At 41.9% G+C, this 18,162-nt stretch overlaps 1 long non-coding RNA gene across 1 annotated transcript in view; it reads left to right on the top strand.

The window, feature by feature from the left end:
- LOC138728559 (uncharacterized) overlaps positions 1 to 18,162 on the top strand; it is a 139,333-nt gene that overhangs the window by 86,573 nt on the left and 34,598 nt on the right. The gene's annotated exons all lie outside the window — the stretch shown is intronic.

The raw sequence follows: 18,162 nt of genomic DNA, 5'->3' as shown, positions 1-18,162 counted from the left end.
CAGCGGGTGTTGGACAGGACTGTGTAGTGGCTCTAAACTGTGTCTGCCTTGATCATCTTAAATGCTACCTGTGGGCATTTCTTGCTTCTCTACAGCCCCATTCCTTCTCAGGCACGTGGGACCTCAGCTGTGCATTTCTAAGCGTGTTTCTGTTTAATGTTATGCAGACTTCACGTTGTTTTCAAGATGAGCTCATTACAGTGAGAACTGGATGAAGCTCCATAGCCCTGTGTTATGCAGGAAGTCAAACAAGTAGTCCATCACATACAGGAAATTCTAAATAGAAACTGTACAAAAATCAGCACAGAATGACTGAAAGAGAGCTAGTCATGTGAAACTGCCCGAATTTATATGCCCAGTTTGGAAATTAAAGGTTAGGTTCCCCATATGGAGAGAAATAAATTTCTTTTGAATTGCCCTCTGGAAGATAATTCCTCTTCTCTTTCCCCAAGTGCTTAAATCAAAAATACCCACCCTAAAGTATACAATAGAAGAGTCCAGTTCTATCCACACTCAGCAAAATCATTCTTTTTCAGCTTCCAAGTGAAACAGACAACTCTGTGGTGCTCTTTTTCTCAGATGGTTCTCATACCAAGTTATTACTAGATAGAAACGAGGAGAATTATGAGACCAGGAAGAACAAATAACACCTCGTTGGGTACCACATTATCATTCTCCTTTTTGTCCTTTAGAAAAGCAATTAACTGCTTACTTGTTTCATGCAGGTGACCATCACAAGTAATAGCCACAAGCTACTCTGTGATACCTGGGTTAGGTGGTGTTTTGGTGGCAGTGCTCTGCCTGCTCCTCCATACTTAAACACACAACTGGTTCGTGCATTTGCAGAGATTACTCTCCCTTTTCAGACAGAAAGCAATGACTGGACCAAACCCAAGCATTGTTTAAGAGTGGCCTGTGACTCTGTAGTTTGTTTTCTTGTTTTGTTTGTAAAGGTCAAAGACATAATGATACTTTATGGAGGTAAAATTAACTTGTACTTGGGTATTTCACAGGGCTGAGCTACAGAGGAAGTGAAAAAGTAGGTCTTGGTCAAAAGTATGATATTTCTTTGGTAATTTCTCTCATCAAATACATGCTCGAAGTTGGTCATGTCTCCCTGTGAGGCCACATTACTCTCCTTTAATACCACAGTCTGCCTGTCTAAACGTAACCACCTGGATTGAGGTTTAAATCTAGCAAGAATTTCTGTTTCTGACCTGATTTTTCAGGAGCGCCAAGTTGCTATAAACTTCAGTGAGGCACGTTTCATAGTAAGCACTTTCCAATTCCAGAGCCCGGCCCTATCTGGGGTATAAGCGAGCCAGGCAGGAGGATATGGTGTGCTGGAGACTGGAAGGTTAATCTGCATTGCAGTGTGGATTTGGTATTGAGCAGCCTTTCTTTAGATACCTGGCAAAGTTTCAGAAGGAAGAAACTGGTCATGACTAACGAGTCCTTCCTGCTTCACTGGAGTCAAAGAGACCTTCAGTGGATTATTCTTAGCTGTTTTTCAAGGTAATAGACAGTGTGGAATTTTTAGTAAGGGGTTGCTTGTTATAGGCAAGTGCCAGCGAAATGTTCTGCAGGGTCTGATACTTCTGGAGGTCTAGGCTTTCAAGGTTATTTACTTGGAAATATCATAGACGTTGTACATAAACACTGGTACAAACAAGCTTAAGAACTAAACCTCCAGTTTTTACAACTTTCTGTATGCTTAGCATTAGCTAAAGGATGCAAACAGACATTCAAAATAAGAGTGGAATTGTTATTGAACAGAATATCTTATTCATTTGAATATGTCAGATTTTTAAAATGGAAGTATTCAGAGGTGCAGAATTGGTTCCAGTGAATGTTTTGTCTTGGAAAAAAAAAAGAAAATGTTTTTGAAAAACAAAATGACTCATCCTTCATATTTTTTCCTCAATTTTCAGTTTATTAAAATCATCAGCGTTTTTTCCAGGTAGGTATCAGGGAAGTTTTTGAAATCTCAAATATTCACAGGAAAGGAAAAGCATTTCCTGCTGATCTCAGCTTAGATGAGTATGACATTTTCTGCAAAATTGACAGAAACCAGGTAGGATCTTCACTGCCTGCCAGGCAGGTTTGAAAACCTGCTTGATTTCCTTCCAGCTCACCCACCCAGCTCCTAGGGATCCTGCTGTCAGAGAGGAGGAGAGCTGAAAGCCAGAAACGCGTATCTGTAGCTCTTGAAATCTCTGGGCTGTCCCCTGCCCTCTTCTGGAGGTCTAGTAGGGGTGACTGCTATAGCTTTATGCCACTCATCAGTGGACTTTTCCAAGCTAGGTCTTCCAGACTAATTGATCTCTCATAACCTACTGGGATCTTCACAATCTCATAAGCCTGCCAGGCTAGGGCTCTTGAGCAGTCTTTATCCCTGACCCCTCCACAGCTCTCCAGGCAGGCCGCATGGGACCAGGACTCCCCGAGGGTTCTGAGCCCTGGCGGCTCGGTTGCTGGTTCCCACATGTTGTCTCCTCCAAGGGTCAGGCAGACGTTCCCCCTGGAGGGCAGGTATGCAGACGCTCCAGGTGCCCCATATCATGTTCAGTTTCAATTCAAACTATCATTTTTTTTTCAGGACTGTGAATTTATCCACTAATTCATGGTGATTTCGCTGAAATAAAATTGGAAGTTATAGATTAATTGACTCCTGGAACGCTCTGGGAACTGATTATTCCTATCTTTGAACACCTTCTGCCCTAAGCAACATTGATGAGTCAAAGTTGATGTGGCTCAGACTCATAATGTTAAAATCATGTTTGAATCATGTTTGCTGCTTCATGGGGAATACATCATCAGCAGTAAAAAATGTTAAAGAAAAAATGATAAAGAAACGTGGTCCTAGGGCAGTGTAAATTCTTGATTTCAGAAGTGAAATTTTAAAACTGCTGAAGTTATCTGATGGAGAGCTTTGTAAGTCAGGGATTTTTTTCTGTCTTTGTTACACCTGTTTTGCTCAACAGAACTGCACACTCCATTGCCATGGTGTTCATCAGCTTTCAGCTGGCTGAAGACCCCTTTCTGGGTGTCAGCTTGTGACACCTCCGCTGAGTGTGCAAGCTGTGGCAGAGCTTTGCCACGCACTCAGAATTGTGTTTGGGACCCCACTGGCTCGTTTTGTCCAAGCAGTTTCAGTAGCTACTGATGTGAGCTGAGGTGAAGCTTAGAGGTAAAATGTCCATATGCTTCTACCAGTGGATCACCAAGACCCTGTGGAATATGGCTTGTGTTCAAAAGGTTGACAACATTTAACCTCATAGAGCTCTCAGGCACTGAGACCTGAGTGCTTTAGCCTTTACTAAACAAATATTTTTAATGATTTGAGCCTTAACAGGAAAGTCCAGTGGGGGCTGTTGAACTCTGGAATTCGCTGCAGGGGGCACAGGAGAGATTAGAGGCCATGCCTAATCAAAGAAAATCTGCTTTACATTGTACTGCTGCCTGCACAGCCCCCAATTCATATCTGCAACTCCCTTCTGCCTTAGAGGGACCTGCATGTGTAGACTGACCCTTTCCTTGCTGAACTTTCCTGTCAAGATCTTCCAGGATAACTTCTGTTTTGCAGGCTATGAATTCATGTTAGTTTTTCAGTGACCACTTCTGTCCCTGCAGCTTGTTGTCCCAGTTCTTGCACTGCCCCTGTTTTGAATCAGCACACCTTTTTCCATGATTGTGGGGTAAACTGAACTGTCAGCTGAAAGGAATTTTTCAGCTGTTCTGGTCGACTGCGCAGCTGCACAAGCAGCTGTGCCAGCAGCACGGTGAGCGTGGAGGGCAGGGGTTGCCTGTGTCACTGGATGTGAAACCACACTCCATCGTTACAACTGAAAAATGCTGTGATGCCAACAAACCGCTAACGGCAAAGCCATTGGCTAGTTCTTCATTTTTCTTGCAGGTAGTGGAAGATAAGGATGAGCCCTTAGATTCTGCAGAGCCAGTAGCTCTTCAACCACCAGATACTTAAACTGAGAAGCCTCCAGACCGAAGTGTAGGTGATTGGTTGGTTTGTTCGAGGTTTATTCCAGCCCAGCTCTTGCTAGGGTCTCATGTTAGTTTTATGGGCCTTCAATGCCCTGGATCTGTGCTTGATCCCAGCAGATAGAAGTGTGGTGATGAAAAACATCACTGCCCACCAGCTGTTTGTTCCCACATTGTTGCCAAAGCTCATGTATCTGGATCTCCGCTGGCAGGACTGATTGTGGCATTGCTGCACATCACTTGGGGCAAAGTCAGCTGCCTTACCTTAAGCTATTTGAGATAGTTGGAGGCAACCTGGATGACTTCGTACTGAAGCAAATGAGACAAATGCACACTGTTCTGCTAGCTTATCTTCCCTTAAAGCACTGTGGAGCAATAACTTTCAGAAACAAAGTGGTAAGATGTAACCAGAATGAAGTAATATCTCAAATAGCTTCCTCTGTTTCTGCAGTATTTCTTTAATCATGTTTGTGAACAGGTTTGAAAAACCCTAACCTTGTTCTGTGCACACGCACTGATCCCCCTTAACTCCTCTTTGCTCCTGTGCAAGACTCAGATTGATGAACCTAAGCACCAGAGCACAGCTACGCACCAAACTATCTTTTGGCCACATCTACATCCCAGTTGGAACATGTCTTTTAAGAGGCAGCCTTTTGCAGTTTCATACTTCAACTACCAGCTAAACTCCTTATCAGTGTGATTCTATCAACAGGAAACTGGTAAGAAAAAAGAAGTACCCAACCCATACACTACGATATTGTCTAATCTCTCTCCAATCTGCTTCTGCTTGGGGACACTTGCAACAGACTGCAGTAACTGTATGTGAGAAGGTCAAAGAATACAGGCAAGGGACAACAGTACGAATAACCAGTTGAGTCTCAGAGGATCCAAAGTTAAAGCAGATTTTTAAAGTTGCTGCTTAGTAATCAAAATATCTCACTGTGCAAATCAGCCTTTTTCTTGTGGTCATAGCTCTTCTGTTTTGTACTCATTGGAATGTTTGTCACTGTATCAGAGATATGACAAGAGGAATATAAGCACAGAAAGAAAGGTGGACTTAGGGGATTGCCTTCAACCATGTACCTGTACTTTGCAGATATGAAAGAAAGTGGTTTAACTTATTGTAATAGAGACTTTTTTTGAGCGCAAAAGTCAATTCCCGAAGTGTTCAGCTATTACAGTTGTGTGAGGATATGAGACTTAGCTAAAAGATCTTATAAAAAAAAAAGGATAAAATTATTTCTAGGTTTACAGTGGCTACAAATGAATAAGTTTGTAATTATAGTAGACTGCTCTTGGCATCTGGAAGATGCTGTCAAACTATGTCGATTAGAAAAGATTATAACTACCTCTGGTGCTTCTTTTTGAGGTTGTGCTCATCAGGGACTGAATGCCAGCTACAATGGGTGAAACGAGGACCTTTTGTCAAACACAGCACTGGCAAAAAGGAAAATTCAAACAGCAGATAATCTCCCTCTTCTGCCCTCCAGAAAGAGGTGCAGTAAGAATAACAGAGTACATGCCAAGGCAACTTTGACCATCTGAAACAGATGGCACAACAATCTTGTCATCCCTTCCCACTGACCCCAAGGTTGCCTAAAACCTCTGCAATCCAATTATTGGTTTTAATCGGATTGAGTTATTGCACTAAGCATATTATTTAAAGACCATAAAGGTATGGTTAGCTGGCATATGTGTGAGGCTTGCAAACTAAATGCGTTAATGAAAGTGGACGTGGGTGTGTGTCAACAATCCATTTACAAGGAGAGTGAGGAGCAATCAAAGTGGGGCGATTGAGAATAAGAGCTGAGAGTCAAACAGTTTCTTAGCATTTTCTTTGATAGATTATGGAATTAACTAATTCCTGAGTCTGGGACCCTTCTGCTGGAACTGGTAGGGAACATCCTGATAACAAAAGAAGCTAAGGCCAAATGTGACTCAGCTGCGTTGTGTACATAGTCCTGCTGTACTTAAGGTGTGAATAAAGGAAATGGGAATAGGTCTGAAGTATATAAAAACCTGGGAAGTTTTTGTTCAGGAAAGTTAATAATTAGAAAAATATCCTTAACTGGTCCAGGAGTTTAGCAGATTTCACTAAGAAACTCCGTCTCTGTAAAAGCAGCCATCACACATCCTACCTTGACCACCGATGCCTGAATGAACTTGAACAAACCTCATGCTGAGGTCTTTTTGTTTCCTTATTTCTGACTGCAGATGCAGATGATGCACCTTTGAGAAGTTCTGTAAGCTCTGCAGGAGCAAAAGTTTAGATGTTCTAGGAGTGTGTGGTGTAATCCCAGAATGGATGTTAGAACAAAGCTTATTGAATAAAAAGGTTAACTTTTAGCTTTATATATATATGTGTCTTTCTAGAATTTTGGCCTTGTTACTGTTTCTTTAATTGCATAATTGTTTTCCTATTGCACTCTCTCTCTCTCTCTTTTTTTAATCCAAAGCTACACAGCCTGTTTGCAGAAATGCCCTGAGTCTATGCTGGACAGACTTAGGTTTTGCAATCACTGAAACCTATGAAAATTGTCTTGTTTTCTATTGCTGTGTTTGACAGGCAACTTTCAACTTGTATTACTGGTGTCATCTCCTTGGCCTGGCTAGCTGTGTATTCACTTCCCTTCAAGTGGTTAAGTTAGTGGTTGGTTTGTGCCTCTAATTTAGTTATGGGAAATAGATCTTCCTTGCAATGTGGTACTAGAAAAATCCCTAGAACTATTTCATGCTTTTTCTTCCCACTCAGTATTATGAAACATTCATTATAAATTATTGAAAGCTAGCAAAAGCTGTGTTGTGATGGTGTGTGCCCAACAATACCAATCTATGCTTTTTATAGTATATAGGAATGCAAAAAGAGTACGTATGAGAAGTGCCTGCTGTGGGTAACACGGTGGTGTGATACCTTGTTCTTCCAGTTTACTGCTATTATTTCTCTGCATTTAGCCCAGTACGTTAGCTAAAGGAACACTAGACGACATAAAAGGAGGAAGGGAATTCAAAAAGGAATTGTTTTTATCACTTAGGAGTTATACAACTAAAGCAAGAATAACTGTCATTACACTTGTGTGAAAGTGCCTTTATGAATGTAATTTACCATGACAAGTTAACTTAGGCCTGGTCTGTGCAGAGCACCTGCTCTAATTCAGTGATATTTATGGGTTTGGGTGTGAGGTTTTGTGTAGAGATAGTCGTACGGGTGGGAAAATGCAAAGTGAAATGATTATACTGAAATAACTCGTGCAACTAATGGTATCGGAAACAGTTCTTTCAGAGTAAAAGGTAGGATTATATCCGTGCCTTGGAGGAGGAAAAGAAGGGAGGAGGAAAAAGGATGTTGTTGCTGGGGTTTGCTGAAGCATTTCAACTTATGTGTTTAAATAAAGCCTTTTTAACTGATGCAGTAGGCTGTGTGTAACACATCCTTGCTTATTCTGCCTTCCTGCTCCTTAGAGCTTGGATAGACTCCCACCAGTCAGAGCAGCATGGTTTCACAAAAACTGTGTGCTAATCATGAGAATCAGCAATCAGAGCTGGTCCTGGGAAGCTTCTATTTCCTAAAGGATCCACCAAGAGTCAAGGCCAGCTGAGGTGAAGAGAAAGCTGGAGAAAATTAGGTGCTAAACTCTCACATTCCAGCTTAAATTAGGTCTTTCTGAAGTTAGTTCTGACTGAGGTTAGGCTCTTCTCCAGAAACTCTCCAAGCTGTGCTGTTACCCAGAGTCCATGTCATAGGTAAATCAGAAACACAGACGTCCTCAAAAAAACCTCCTTGGAGAGAGATGTGTTGGGATGGTTTGAGCCTCAGCAAAAGCAATGGTTATATAAACAAAGCATCCTGTCCCCTGCATTTGAAAGAGAGTATTTATGAAAGGAATGCACCAAAACCCACGAGAGGTGAAGGGACATGCAGAGCCGCCTACACCCTCCATATTCCTTACACACTCAGTCACTGCAAAAACAAACAAACAAGACTGGACCGGCTTTGCCAAGATGGTTATAGAGACTGACTCAAGGCCTGTGTCCCAGCTGTAAACAAAAGTGAAAATGCATTATTTGGAAAATGAAACATTGATATGAAGAGCCGTGTGCAAATAAAGGATTAGGAGAAGGGAGGGGTGGTGGCAGGACACTCACATTTTACCACTGAGAAGTGCATAATGGGATGAGTGGGACTGTGTGTTTACCTGGGCTTAAGCCTGTGTTCATGTATGTGTCTACCTGAGCGTGACTGCCTGCAGACAGGTATCCACCCCTTCTGTGGGGCAGGACCAGAGGACAGGCCTTGTCCTTTCAGCTGCAGGGGCAGCTCCTGGCCTTGGAATTTATTTTTTTTTTCATTGTTTCTGGCCCTGCCATGAGCTGATGGTGCTGCCTTGAGCAAGCCATGGGCGTGTGCTTATATCCATGTAAGCACGTATGTGTGCGTACCCATGTGCATTTCTGAGTGCGCTGCGTGTCGAAGCCTGCATGCAAGTGTGTTTATACAGGTGCATGCATAAATGTGTGATGCCAATGTTTGTGTGCATACACTCTGTATAAATACAGTTTTAACTGTACGCTTACATGAGACTTTGTAAGTCAGCATGTGGTGGAAGTTGTGTTACACATGTGGGTATGCAGGAAGCTGGTTTTGTCTGTTTGTGCTTCCTGCGTGCATATAGGTTCTTGCCCATCAGTGAATGGGGCTTTTCCAAAACAGGGAATGCTGTTTCATTTTCTACAGACCAAGTGAGAAGTTTACGCAAATCTGAACTACTGATTGGAGCAGGATAACCACAGTTCTCTAGTACAACAGTGAGGTTTTGCCTCACTTGCTTTGTTGAAAACTTATCTGCATTTACATCAAACTCCGCAAAAGTGGAAAATGGAAAGTGTCAATTTTGATTCCAACCTCTTTGGGGTTCTTTAATCTGCTTCAAATGCATCATGTCCTTTGAATACAGTTGTACCTCAGATGCCAGGATAAGGCTCTACCTCTTCTGCATCTCTTATGATCAGTTTATTAAATTATATCGGGTTAAACATAGAGGTCCAGTAGCAACCCAAGGGCTGAAAGCAACTGGGAACTCACTCACATTGGACAGCAGACATTTGGCTGAGTGCCTCTTAATCTTGTCTGTGTCTGGAAAGATCCCAGATTCCTTGGGCACAGCAGCTACAGTGATTGAGCTCTGAGGGGGATTGATAGGGACATTTGAAGTTATGGTTTTAAACAGGCCTGTAATTCACCTAGCCCATCGTAGTGACAGAACTGATTGCCTAACTGGGGTGCTTACACATATTTCCCCCTCTTGTTGATGTTTCCCCTTTTAGGTATCTGGTGTTTTAGCATGTCTAAGAATCTTATATTACATCATTTAATTTTCAAAGAAAAACATTTCTTTGTGCTTAGCAAAACTGTTGTTCCCTTCAAACAATACTCTGTGTGTGTACATAGGTGTATGTGTATTTATGAAATAAGAGTGATTATTATCTGCACTATGCCGTGTGCTGCAGTATCCAGTTATTATGTCCTGGCCACATCTGATAGGTGCTGTGCTCAGCAGTGTTGCATTTCATGGCATTGGTTGCTCTTGTATGATGAACTGCCTTGTTGTGGGGACTCAGCGTTATCTTCTGCTCACAGATGCAGTGCCAGGCTGTATTGTTTCCTGACGATGTTTGCTTTTACCAGTTGTATCATCTAGGGCCAGGGCTGGTAACAGAGTTTACACCATTTGGGCTGCTTTGTAGTAATGCTCGTAGCATCAGGTTGTGGAACATATGTTGAGAGTCCAGGTTTGCCATGTAATGATATCTCTGTCAAGTCTTGCCATGTCTTCTTGGGTCTGAGAATTCTGCTGAGATATTCACTGCTGAAGTTACTTGATCTGCTTAATCTGAATTGGGCTATGCTTACTTTAAGTATTCAGTGCACTTTGTATCTGAGTGTAAATCTACCTGGTTTGGGATTTTTTGTGAAACATCTGTGATTTCTGTGCCAGAAGGGTTCCTTCCTCTGTTTCCTCAACTATAGAATTAAATGAAACCTTAAAAGTAGCAAGTTAATTGCCAAGGACTCCACAGTAACTATGGTCAGTGTTTAATTGTGTTTAGCTTCCTGACAATATGTAACAAATTAGCTTCAGTCTAAGGAATTCATCTTTCTGTAGGCAAAAAATGACATAGCAGTGATGTGGCGTGTCTCACTTTTGTGTCATTTAAGTGCACAGTATTGTGTTTCATTTGTGACTTTATAATTAAAGTAAGCCATAATAATAATTTTGACTATTTAACCTGATTATTTGTTCAAACAGTGCCTAACTCTTGAAAAAAAAAGAAAGTTAAAAGCATGACCATATGTAAAGCATACTCATTGCATATTTTTTCATGCACAATTACCCTGGTGGCAAATGCAATTACACATCATGTATCTACAGCTGCATGCACAAATTGGCAAGGGCTCAAATCAGTTTTTTTTATGTAGTCTGGTGAATTTATTTGGCACGAGAAGACTTCAGAAATGAAGTCACAATCTTTGGACACAACAAGCTAACCTTTCTGTAGGTTATGCCTCTATCCTAGCCTCTCTCAGAAGTGCTGTTTAAATTCCATCCCCATTGTCAGTTCAGACATTGAACTTTTCTCTGGAAAGCAGTGATGAGTTTTAACTTCATGATATGCTCATCTGTTCGTATGGAGGAAATGACAGAGCACTCTAACTGATCTGATTACCTCTAGTATGATTTGATCCTGCTGAAGACCCTGTCCTGCATTAAAAGAAATAGCCCAGATCTGTTCTGATCTTTGCTATATGCTCTGTGGGTGTTATTTAAGCTGTCTGCATGTTTCACTAGCTCGTGGTGTTTTTCAGGGTTCTTGTGTTCTTTGCAGGTCTTTTACTCTGGCTTAGTCAGGGAATTTTATTGACTTTGACCAGAAAAGCCTTGCTGTTGCTGATGCTCGTGCCTCCTGCCCAGCTGACAAGTGTAGTTATGCACCCATAGTCCAAATTTCAAAACAGGTGAGATCCAGATTTGCAGTGTTCAACACTTGCAATTAGAGGCCGTATTTTTAAAGCAGCTCTTCGCTCATTCTGAGACTTTTGTAGCTGAGCGCCCAAATGGCCAGTGCCTTGCAGCTCCTTCTGGGATGCTAATGGCTGGATTTTTCCAAGGGCCCAGCAGTTTCTTGGAAAGCTGAACAAGGTCCTCAAAATATTTAAATTCGTGCTACTTTTCTTTCAGAAGGTGAAAAATACTGTGTGATGGCCCAAGTGTCCACAAAACTGTTAAGTCTTATCTGTCACAAGCTGGCAGAAAGCAGACTGGGTTATAAATGAAGCCACAGCTTTTCTTCGCCTTGCAGGTCAAACTGAAAATCCATAGAACATCAGAAACCTTGGGCGGGGGGGATTCCTGTAGAAGTTGCTTTTATCCCATCAGTGTATTGAAGAAGATGAGGTGGGAAAGCATTATTATTGTTGTTGTTGTTGTTGTTGTAATTACTCATCTCTTGGTAAGGTAGAACTCACTGACTTTTGGTGACTGATTTCAAATGGAATCCTCTGTAGGTAATGAGTGACTGTGGAAGCTTTTAGAGGACTGAAAGCTAACTAGAAGTTAAACTGTGTGTTCATTTGTTGCCTGTGGCTGAAAGGAGCTAGAGGGGAGCTAGAAAGTCATTTTGCTCCATGGGAGAGTACTAAAATTATTTTTCTGGCTTACACAATGGATCTGATTCTCCTGTTCCTTATGAAAGGTTTGTAGCTATGTAATCTTATCTGAGCTGATTAATTTACTTCAGTGCAGGTGAAAAGAGAATTCAGGGTATTGCTTCTATGAGAAGTGAGCAAGCAGGTGCAGTATGCATTTGTCTCCATGTTAGCCTTGTTCCTTTTACTCAAACCTTTTGTTAAGCTCTTACTTCTTGAGCATCTTCCAAAAGTAAATAATATGTGACAAGAACATGACTGAGATGATTCTTTGCACAAGGATATGGTGGGAAATTTGTGAAATGCCCTTAAGCAGTCAGGCCTAGGCATGGACTTCTTAGGGGAAAGAGGAAGGAAATCACAGGGCTATAGTCCCCCTCCCGTGTCAGACTGTTCAGTTCCCATGTGATGGGAGAGCATCTGGTTGATTATGCAATCTTCCCTACCAAAGCACAATTCTATATGCCCCACTGAGATCTTTTCTGGATGGTTATTGCCACGGTCTTATTGTATATGTTGTTGTCACTCTTCCCTGCTTGTCATTTGCCACTATACATCAGAACATCAAGTTAAAAACTTGCATCAAGTCACTGTAAGGGGGCAGCGTGAACTGGAGGCTCCGTGTGAATCCAGCAGACACAGGTGTGCTGGGGAGGTGACACCGTCTCTGTCCTAAGGGAAAGGTTTGTTGTCTGTCCTTCTGCACAGTGAGTCACAGAGCAGAACTCCAGCTGACAGCAGCAAAAGAAGCCAACAGGGAGAGAACATGTGAGAACAGAAATGGTTGTTTAAAAGAGGCAAACAGTAGACAATCCCCAACTTCGGTGTGGCTGGAAATATGAGGGGGAAAAAAAGACACTATTTTCAATGCTCTCCCAGTTCAGCTTTATAAATCATCAATTGATCTGATTTATTTATAGCACAAGTAGAAAGATGTTTTTCTTTTGTTACTGTCCCAAAAATCTCACTCTAAGATCTAAATGTCAGGGTCTGTCTTTTGGTTTTTGCTTGAAATCTGCACTTAACTCCAGATCTGAATGGGAAGTGTTTTGCATCCTGACAAACTTCTCAAAAATTCAAGAGTGTTCCTGTATTCACACTGAATTGGAACTCACATCTTTTCATGCTTTCTGCACAAAACTCTTAGAAGACTCCCGTGCCAGTTTAAGGAGCAGCCTGGTGATTCTGGCAGCTCTTTGGGATGAGGAAGTGCTGGGGCAGATCTCAGTTCTCCCCTTGCCCCTAGCACGTGCCTGGCTGCTGGAATGCTGACTGTTCAGGGTGGCGCTTCCTAACCCAGCTGGCATCTGGGAACCCTTTCTTAACAAACAGCTCCCTAAAAAAAATGTTCAAAAAGGTAGCTTGATAGAGAGCTCTTTCTTCTGTTCAAAAATCCTTTTCATTGACAATTCCCAAGCAGCTGTAGACAATGAAGCTGTAGATAAAGCATGCACCAGGTGAAAGCTTTCCTGGCCCATTTACAACTGGTCTTGGCTTTGCAAGAACAGCCAGCAGCAGAAGGGCAGGAGCTACAGTGAGAACAGCAGCTCTGATTGTGAGTACCCACAGGGGACAGATTGCTGGGTGGAATAGGTCCAATTTTCTCGTACCTGTTTTCTTTTCTATATAGTTCTACTGCTGTAGCTCTTATGATCAGGAGTGGCATGAGCTGTAACCCAGAGCAAGAGAGCTAGGCTGACGAGAGTCCCTGGTGTAAATGCAGTCCAGCTGGGATAGAAGCTGAGCCCTTATGGGCCTGTGTTACTGGCATGGTGGATTGGCTTGGCTCTATTAGTGAGGTAACAGACCCAATTACTGAGTATCTGAATCATACGTGGAGAGTTTGTTTATAAGATGAACAGCAAAGTCTTTGCTTGTCCTTTTAGTCAAAGAAGAGGCACTATGTAGACTGAATGTTTTAACACTGTTTAACTATTTATCAGTTTTGCACCTTCAAAGGCTGTCCAAGTGGTTTATTTACCATAAATTTAGCCTTGGACAAAAGCTGAGATGCTTAGATACCACAGCGATAGGTACCTTACAAATCCTGAGGCAGAGATAAGGAGTGTATCATCATATGGAGTGAAATGAGAAGAACTGTCTGGCCCCTTCACAAATACTGAGGATAAACAATAGCGATCTTTGTACTTGGGCTGTAGGCGTGTTGTCAAGGTAAATGAGACCTGGCAGAGGGCCCTATTGTCTCCATTCCCACAACTCATTAAGATTTATTTGTTTTATCATCAATGAGTATAATAACCAGAGCTCTGATTATGCCACAAGGACATCTCAATGCCAGTGATTCATAAAACACAGATAGATTGTATTAGTCATCAGAGGGTCTTCTCAGAAGGATTCTTCCTTGTCTTCTAGGAGGTAGGAACAACATTTTTGAGTGGGCTGCTCAGCAGGGTACACTAAGCTGATATTGCATGTTTGCGTGAAGCTCTTCGGGTCCTTTATCCAGCCTTCACCCCCTTAAGTTTATCTACCAGTGACACCCTTCTCTAATGTGCAGCATCAACACCCCCACGCAGAGGCTGAGTTGCAATAGGGCTGGAGGCTACTTTACTTTAGAGTCTTTGCCAGCAAGGATTGCAGCATATAATGAATCAGCTGGATTATGCTTACCTTGTATAGGTCTGCCAAAAGCTCTGACCTGGTTTCCTCTCCCCCCACTCTCATTTCATTGTGAGGAGCCAAATGGGCTTTGGATGCAATACAGTGCCACCAGCTAAGTTGCCAACCCACAAAATTTTGCAATAATACACCTTTGTCTGTCAGTAGCATCTCTTATCAAACAGTTCATAGTTATTGTTACAGACCTCAGAGCTTCAGTGGAGCAGATAAGTGTTATTCCCCAAGCTACAGAAGGACCAAATAAGATACTGGAAGATGAACAGATCTGGGAGCAATTCAATAGTAAAAGTTAAGACCACATTGGGCTGCTCTGCCACATTTGCTATTTATGAACATCCACCTAGTGATTCCCAGGTGCAAACAGAGTACACTCTAGTTCCTCATACTACTCCACAATTTATTTCTTAAGGAGGAAGTCAAAGATCTGTGATAATTACTACAGTGGGGCTTGTTCCTCAACAGGTGGAGGTTCAAGTACAGTTGTCCCAGCACCTTCACCTTAAGTTCAGTTCAGGGGCGTAGCTACCACTGGCCATTCCAAGCCCCTGACAGCACCTATTCTAGATGATATTTTAGAATACATTCTTGGACGCATAACCTATAATATTGAATACTGCATTTGAACATTGCTCTGTCTGTGGAAGGGTAATGGACCTACCGAGACTTTAGTCTGTTTGTTTTCCTGGAGGGTTTTTTTTCTGGAGATAATACTTGCAAAACAGAAAATATGACATGCTTATCTCTCCTAGTTTCTAGTTGAACTAATGCCCTAGCTATTGGTGAGTTAATTGCATAAGCAATGTGGGTAGTATGTGTTGTAGGGGTTTTGTTCTCTTTCCCTTCTAACAGGGAAAACTGCGTGCAGCAGTGTCCTGTTTCATGTTTATTTGTTTTTAATACACATGCAATGCATAACAAAATTCATGTAAGAGACAGCAACATCAAAGTAGAAGAGAATGGAACATAGTGAGAATTGTGAGGATTCTTGGTTCCCTGGGAGATTTTTCCACGCTCTTGGACTGGACCACAAAACCCAGCACATCAGGGTCTCTACAATTCTGTGGTCCCACATACCAGATTCAGGGAGCTGGAGAATGCCTGTGGCACTGCGCAGGGCGAGCAGCATGTGATTCTCCGTCTGCAGCGCTGCGCCTGAGGCCCGTGCCTGTCACACAGTACAATGAGGAGCTTGCCCCCATCATCTTGTGGTGTGGGATAGGACTCAGCCCGTTCCACTGAGACCTGGGGTGCAACCATCCCTAACTAAATTCTTCATCTTTAAACTCTGGGCAGTCCTTTGCATGCCTGACCTTGGGTCATGGGCTCACGCAGGAGAGGGAATGGAGTTAGTATTCCCTTGAGAAGCACCACAGACAAAGAAGGACAGGTTCAGCGTGTTCGATCAAGTGTTAACCCATGTTTGAGTATAGAAAGCTTTTTTGTGATACAACTTCAACAATGGAGGGACTATGGAAATAACTCTTGGAGGCTGATTTTTGAGATATGTGGAGGATACTTTTTAATGAAATAGGTATAGGATTTCCTTTGGTGATTCTTTTTTCAGAGGAGATATTTAATACAATGTACTGCATACACCTAGCTCATGCATTGGAATAATACACCATGTGCTAGATATACAGACTATTTTTGAGGATTAGTTGTCTCCCAAACATCTTTATGATCGTGTAAATATTCATAACTGAATTCTTTTCTTGAATAAGATAAATTGCTTATTTGCATATATTTGGAATTTTACAAACAAGTTAATTTTTGAGGCCAATCCTACATAGCTTTGCCAGAGGAAAAAAATGACTAATCCTAACAGCTTTTTCATAAGTTAATTTTTACTTCAGTTGTATCAGCAGAAGTGTAGTAACTATCTGAAATGGCCATACTGCTGCTTGCAGAATTTTACTTACTGTAAGCCAAGCACTTGACAGTTTCATTGTAAGCATATACTGCATTTGGACCTTGCCTGAATTAATTCAGAAAGTGAATGTGACATCTTCATCCACATGAATCTTAGCAAGAAAGAGCTTTTAAGAATAAATGTCATTATTTGCAGTAAAATCATAACAAGGCATTTTTATCTATGTACATTCTAAGACTTTTTTATCAATAAGACTTTATCAATTTTTTTTCTGTCAGCTGAAGATCATGTTTGTAATAATATGCAAACTATAAGTAGGCAACACCTTACACAATGCACCACCCTCCTTAGTTCCCAGGATATCCAGAACAGCATGGTAAAACAGTGTGTAATTGAGGCATGTTTGCAGCACAAATCAAATGGAATTTTAGGTAAAGTTTCTGTTCGGTGTAGGGCAGAACAAAATTCTTCCTGGTTTTCTCTGGGAAGAGATAACCTTATGACCAAGCATTCTACCAAAAGCTGTAATTCTAGTGAAATAAGACAATCAATCTTAAATATCATAGTTCTAGCACCTGGGTAGGCTTTTTCATTTCGTACCCTGGGTCAGCTGTGTCTGTCTCTAATGCTCTTTGTTAATATGAGTGTGTTTCTGCCAGTGGATCACTTTTGAAATATTTGCCCCAGCTTGATTAGTGGTGTAATTTACACTGGTCATCAAATATATGGCAGTCTTCAGGACAGTTACCAAAATGTTGCTAATACAATATGCCTTTGCAGGTGTTTTAATAATATGGATATTCCTGTGCATAACCTAGTGAATCTCAGACATTTTGCAAACTTAAAGCCATTCAAGTCAAAAAAGGAATAGGGTATTTCAGTGGGGAACGGGGACCTGCTCTGCGAGGGACCTGCCAGCCTGTTGACTCCTCAGGGTTTTGCAATCTCTGTGATGCATCGTGTACTCTTTTCACTGTCTTCTTGTCCACTGACTGTATTTATATGTGAAAACATACAAAGAGTTCTGTGCTGAGTCACACTGCAATCTGCTAAATACATCAGGCTGGTATGCCAGGTTGGTTAAGTTCTTCTCTTGATAAGGGTAATGAGAAAAATAGATAACCAGAAAAATGAGAGGAGTGGGACAGTGAGTGTCAGGCTTGTGAGTGGTGCAAGACCGATGAGCCAGCAGGCTCCTCAACCTCAAGATGAAGATAACCTGGATTGGACTTGAACTGGTGGCAGTCTGTCCCGGGCCATTTCATCTCATAACTTGAATCATTATGAACCCCAACAAAGTTAACAAGGTTTCGTTTGAGCCACACAAACCAGGTCCATAAGTGCAATGAGATAAAACAAGACTGAAAATGCCATGTGGGAGACACAATGAGGCAACAGAAACAAGACACAGAAAGGCCAGGTGAGACTATGCTGACCCAGATGGCATCAGGTCACATCAGTGACTGTCTGGCCTGTGTCTGGCCACAGGGGTATTGTTAACACTGCAGCCTGTCAAACACCTTCCCATAGGGTTGCGCCATATGCCTCAAATTTTTGCTTCTATTCTGTCCCAGTGGTAGTGTGAATCGATAGCCTGATAATTAATAGGAAATTCCCAGCCACCTCTGTAAATCAAGGCAAGTCCTGATTGGCTTAGTGAGACAAAGCAGTTGACTCTTTCACAGTTGCACTCGCTAGAGCCAATGCCATTTGATATATTGGTCTGTATGTGCTTGATCTAACTGTCGGTAACGTCAAGGACTGAATGCAAAACCTGTACTGACAGTCAGCCTTATCGCCATCAGGAGAGATGGAGCTCATAGTATTTTTGTGTTCTGCCAAGAATTAATTGTGTTCAAGTTAATACCTGAGTTAAGATTAAGCTCTGCTTGATTGACAGCTATTGGTAGGGCAGGAAGCGTAAACCAAAAGGAGCCAACTTAGAAACTAG

This window comes from Phaenicophaeus curvirostris, chromosome 18 (assembly GCF_032191515.1).
Source record: "Phaenicophaeus curvirostris isolate KB17595 chromosome 18, BPBGC_Pcur_1.0, whole genome shotgun sequence".
Classification (NCBI taxonomy): Eukaryota; Metazoa; Chordata; class Aves; order Cuculiformes; family Cuculidae; genus Phaenicophaeus; species Phaenicophaeus curvirostris.
This window is presented reverse-complemented; position numbering and strand designations above follow the sequence as displayed.